Genomic DNA, 6,000 nt, shown 5'->3' with positions numbered 1-6,000 from the left:
GGGTAAAAAATAAAGAAAAAAAAAAAAAAAACCAAAAGTTTAATGAGCCTTGGCTGGCATAGCTCAGTGGGTTGAGCGTGGGCTGTGAACCAAAATGTCGCAAGTTCGATTCCCAGTCAGGGCACATGCCTGGGTTGTGGGCCAGGTCCCCAGTGGGGGCCACATGAGAAGCAACCACACATGGATGTTTCTCTTTCTCCCTTCCCATCTCTAAAAATAAATAAAAACCTTAAAAAAACAAAGTTTAATGAGAGGAATCTCGCTGAAGAATTTTTTGCTGGGGTTTGCTTATGACCGTGAAGGGCTTAGCGTGCCCTGGACTACCCCCACGTCTCATTGTCCCATCCTAACCTGGCCCAAGTCGGCGGGCGGAGAGAATATTTTGAACCATCTCACACTTGGGGGCTTCTTAGGAGGGAATAGGCTGCAAGTTCTCAGGGGAGTGGGGGAAAAGCTCATTGGAGGAAGACCCGAGGCAAGAGCAGTTTCAGGACCGACCGGTCAGCTGCCTCCTGCCCAACTTCTGCTACGTTGGTCTTTGTGAACCCAATGGCAAGAAGAACCAGCATCGGGTCCCAGGAGAATGTTTGAGGCTGTGGACCCCATGTTGTCCCGGAGGGCATTCTGACATCCGGGAAAGGGCTGGGGGTTGTGTTCTGGTGACTTTTGACCTGACGAGAACTTCACGGTTGTCTGTCCTTCGGCCTTAGCTCATCTGAACTCAGGGTGAGGCAGCCACTGCACGGACAGAGCGAGATGAAGCCCATCCCTCAGGTAGTAGGGGTGGGGGCCCTCCCCAGCCCTGCGTGTCTGTCCCGTGTGTCCTCCGTGTTCACCCTTTCTCCGCTGGACACCAGCCCAGCATTCTGTGCCGGGTCTTCCTCGATTCGAGTGTCTGGTCGTTTCCTTTTACTTAAGGAAAAGAGTAGGTCTCTTTCCCCCTCTCGAATAGACTTCAGACATCTTCCCAAGGGAAAGCCCTTTTCTGGCTGGTCCTGCTCCCATATCTGCAACGATACAAAAACGTTAAATTAGCTCTTGGTGGACCTGCACTCCTGTCTCCCTCAGACTATTTTCTTAAAGGATTTTGATCTCTGTGGCAGTTTTTTTTTCTTTCTCTCTTTTTGCACTTGACGTGACTCAGGGTGGATTCCTGCTTGAGAGAGAGGTCAGGAGCACAAACACCGGCACTCTCTCCAGGCGTGTGCTCCGTCCGAGGTTGTGCGCATGTCTGTTCTCTCAGCCCTAATCTCGAGAGCCCTTTTCACTTGCTTGGCAAAGGCTTTCTGTGTTTTCCTTTCTTACTGAATGTATCTCGGTGAGACCAGCTAACAAAGTCACACAGGTTTCAGGTGCACGATTCCACACGTCGTCTGTGCGCTGTGCTGTGTGCTGGCCGCCCCCCGTCAGGTCTCCGTCCACCGCCACTGTCCCCCCTCCTCCTGCAGTCACTCTGCTGCTGTCCCCGTCCACGAGTTTTTTCTCTTGTGCTCCATCCTGCCACGCCCCCAACACACACACAGCTGTCAGCCTGCTCCCTGATCCGAGTCTGACTCTTTCTGAAATGTTAGTTCAATTTGTTCGTGAGATTCCATATATAAGTGACATTACATGGTACTTGTCTTTCTCCGACTGGCTAATTTCACTCAGCATAATGTTCTTCAGGTCCATCCATGCTGCTGGCAAAAGGTAAGGTTTTCTTTTCTTTTTCTTTCTTTTTTACAGCTGAAGTAGTATTCCACTGTGTAAATGCACCACAGCTTTACCCACTCACCTATAGATGAGCGCTCGGGCTGCACCCCGGCCTCGGCAGCCGTGTGACTAGCGCTGCAACGAACACGGGAGTGCAGACATTCTTCCGAGTTAGTGTTTCGGGTTCGGAAGCCCACTCTTGGGGAGCAGGTTGTGATGTGAGCACGCCCCCATCATGCAGGGAGGCCTCCGAGTTTATGGAGCACAGGAGGTGAGCAACGCAGCTGCGGTAGGTCTTGCTCTTTGAACTTGAGGCCTGCCTGTCCTCTTGTGTCTCGCTCTACAGGCTCCGCAGATTCAGAGCTGTTTTGCTACTTGATAGATCAGGGGTGCCAAACTCATTTTCATGGGGGGCCACATCAGCCTCATGGTTGCCTTCAAAGGGCCGAAACAATTTTAGGGACTGTATAAGTGTAACTACTCTTTTTTTTTTTTTAATTATGTGTTTGCAAGTAAGTTCTTTTTTTTTTAAGATTTTATTTATTTATTTTTAGAGAGGGAAGGGAGGAGAAAGAGAGAGAGGAACATCAATGTGTAGTTGCTGGGGGCCGTAGCCTGCAATCCAAGCATGTGCCCTGACTGGGAATCGAACCTGCGATGCTTTGGTTTGCAGCCCGCTCTCAGTCCACTGAGCTATGCCAGCCAGGTGCAAGTGTAACTACTCCTTAACTGCTAAGGAGTTGAAATTACATTGGCCCAACCAGGCTGATGTGGCCCCCAGTTAAAATGAGTGTGACACCCCTGTGATAGATGATTTAAGGGAGTCTCAACATCTTAAATAAATGGCCAGTTGTATCTCAATAAAATGGCAGGGTGGAGGGGGTGGAGGGTGTGGAGGGGGGCTGTCCAGGTTGCGCAGTTGGTTGGAGAGTCGTTCTGTACACTAGAAGGTTGTGGGTTTGATTCCTGGTCAGGGCCCACACGGGCGGCAACTGATTGATGTTTCTCCCATCCATGTTTCTCTCCTTTCCTTCCTGTCTCTAAAATCACTGGGAGAAAAACATACCCTCAGGTGAGGATTCAAAAAGAAAAACCGGGGCGTGGCAAACTTCCGAGTTTCCCCTGGCCCACTAGGTTTACCCCAGAGCCTGCGTAAACATCTGTGTTCTGGGAAGGGGCTTGTCTGGTGCACATGCATCTGGAGAGGCTGCTGTTCCCTTTGGCAGCAGAACCTGCCGAAGAGCTGTCAAGAGTGGGGAAGGGAGACGTTTGATTCGACCTGACTGTGCCAGGTTGGCCCAGGCGACAGTGTCGCCAGCCCACAAGGAAGGTGTTGGAACACCTGCCCATTTGCAGGAAGTCTGCCCGTTTATAGAGTTTCACAGGCAACTCCCACAGGGCCACAACCTGTTGGTTTACAACGCAGCAGGTGGCTTGAGCCCGGACCGGAGAGTCAGCACGTGCAGGAAGTCCAGAAACAAAGTGAGGAAGGAGATGATACAGATACATTTCCAATCAGGAAGGCGTGGGCTCATGAGGAAGTACCTGGCCCCCTTCACTTGGGAAAGGAGGCCCACGCCAGCCCGGAGGCTGGGTGCCGTAGGGCAAGGTGATTACGGAACCTCCGATCACTCACCTGCACAGGGGGCACAACACCTGGATCAGAGCCGGGTAGGATGAGGGGAGAGGATGAAATCGCCCGATCTGGGGCCCCGGGAAACCTTCCAGTGTGGCGGCTGTCCCTGTTTCCCCGTTGGGCCCAGCAAATCTGCCCCGTCCTGCGTGGTTGGGCAGAATTGGTTTCAGCTGTGCGGACCAGGTGGCTTCTCTTGGTTCGGTCTCTTGACCGAGGGAGGAGGTCACGTGGGGGGGGGGGGTACCCCTGCGGTGGGCGGCTCCTTCATCTCGGATAACGTCCCTCTCTGCATCTCACACACGAGGGGAGCGTGCGTGCCCCAGCTTGTGTCAGCGCCCGCTGGTCGCTGCAGAGGGATGTAACAAAACGCCGAACGCCAAGCTGGTAGAGGTCATCTTTAAGGTGGGTTTTCCCCATGACTTCCAGTAGGGTCACAGAAGCCACACGGGATTTCAGCAGGGGTTGCCACATTTTGTGGATCCTTCTTGTGCGTTTCTTCCTCACCACTGCCCTCGACAAACACCCCGGGACACTGGAACGCAGGTGGCTGGAAGTTACAAAATAGCAGGGCCTGCTGATTCGAGGCTCTCCCTTGGCGTTGGGGGAGCCCGTTTTGAGTCTGCCAGAAAGCTGTTTGGCTAAACCTGTGCTCCTGGCCTTGGACTGATTAAGGTGAGACCCAGCTGTGCATCTGCACCCTGGCTTCCTCCTCTCGCCGGAATCACTCCTTCATTCCACGGATTCTGCACCCTCTGTGGGCTCATTCAGAGGGGCTTGGCCCTATCGGTCCCCCCAACCCCCCAGGTCTGTGCTTTCCTTTCCAGATAAAATCATTCGCCACCTAAGTAAGGAATGCCCGTTTCTTTTCAAAGGTTTTTTTTTTCTGTTATTTTATGACTTCTACCTAACAAATGCATCTCTTTTGGCCACTTGTTTTCTTAAGTTACGGGCAATACATTACAGGTGAGTGGCAAAGTATCATAAATTTAAAAGCAAATCCTCTAAGAAAAGCTGGTAAATGTCCAATTATAAAATTAAAAGGACATGGGGCCATAAAATACAACTGTCAAAGTGGCATGAATCCAAGTATGAATTATGATTAGATTGAGGTGGGTTTTTTTTAAAGATTTTATTTATTTATTTTTAGAGAGGGAAGGGAGGGAGAAAGAGAGAGAGAAACATCAACGTGCGGTTGCTGGGGGCTGTGGCCTGCAACCCAGGCATGTGCCCTGACTGGGAATCGAACCTGCGATGCTTTGGTTCGCAGCCCGAGCTCAATCCAAGATTGAGGTTTTTTTTTTAATCGAGGTGTATTGGGCATGACATTAATCTCAGGTGAGCACAGGCATTGGAAAATGGTCGCAATGAGTAGTAGGGAGGCCTGATTCCACCGGAGAGACTGGGCTGGCTTTGACAGCTGTGGAAGTCAACTCATTTGCCCCGAGAAACTATTGCTTTTGGCAAAGCACGGCTATTGTCTGAGGATATACCTTCTCGGGACTCATGAAAATGCAGGCTTTTGCCTTTAACCAAACCAACGCCCCAGACCTTTATCGCTTTGCTGTCACCAAGTCCAACTCTTTCTAAATACCAAAAGGGAGACGGAGCATTAGGAAACCAGGCTAAAAGCAGGCAGGAAATACATTGGCCTCTCAGAAGCACACTTCAGTATGAAGATAGTAAGATAAGACCTTGCCAATGTGTTTAAAAACCACAACAACAACAACAAAAGCTTCAAGTTCTGCCTTTTAAAATCTGAAGTCGATTTGAAAGTGGACTTGCCTGGAGGAGGAGGAACCCCCCAAATGACTTCCCTTTCTCCTCTTGTGTTTGCTCTCGGCTGCACTCCAAGCCTTTGTAAACTGCCTATTGTTTTAAGCAAAGCGGAAGTACACTGAAAGGAATACTAGCGTTCTAAACACCAAGGCCTGAAACAAAGGGCAAGAAGGCTGGTTTTATCCTGATGGGATAGCTGGTGGTCTTCAAATGAAAAGCGGTGAAGCCGTCATTTTACTATACATGTTTTTTTTTTAATCTTCTTTTTCTTAGGTAAGTCCCTTTAACATTTCATAAAATAAGGGCTTGGTGATGGTGAACTCCTTGAACGTGACCTTATCTGGGAAGTGCTTTATCTGCCCTTCCCTTCTACATGAAAGCTTTGCTGGATAGAGCAATCTGGGATGGAGGTCCTTGCCTTTCATGACTTGGACTACTTCTTTCCAGCCCTAAAAAAACATGTATAGTAAAATGACAGCAAACTCACAATTATTAACAACCACACCTACAACAAAAACAAAAAGAAACTAAGCACACAACTAGAACAGGAACAGAGCCACAGAAATGGAGAACACACGGAGGGTTAGCCACAGGGGAGTGGGAGGAGGAGAGAGGGGGAAAAGGTACAGAGAATAAGTCACATAGGTGGTAGGGAGAAAATAGACAGGGGGAGGGTAAGAATAGTATGGGAAATGTAGAAGCTGAAGAACTTACGACACATGGACATGAACTAAAGGGGGGAATGTGGGTGGGAGAGGGTGTGCAGGGTGGAGGGGAATGAAGGGGGTAATGGGACAACTGTAATAGCATAATTAATAAACTATATTAAAAAATAAATAAAAAGCAGTGACGCCAATGAGCTTCCATATCAGCCGCTGGCAAAGCCACGGCTGTCC

The sequence above is a fragment of the Phyllostomus discolor genome, chromosome 9 (assembly GCF_004126475.2).
Source record: "Phyllostomus discolor isolate MPI-MPIP mPhyDis1 chromosome 9, mPhyDis1.pri.v3, whole genome shotgun sequence".
NCBI classification, from domain to species: Eukaryota; Metazoa; Chordata; class Mammalia; order Chiroptera; family Phyllostomidae; genus Phyllostomus; species Phyllostomus discolor.
The sequence above is the reverse complement of the archived record's forward strand: the minus strand, read 5'-3'. Positions refer to the sequence as shown.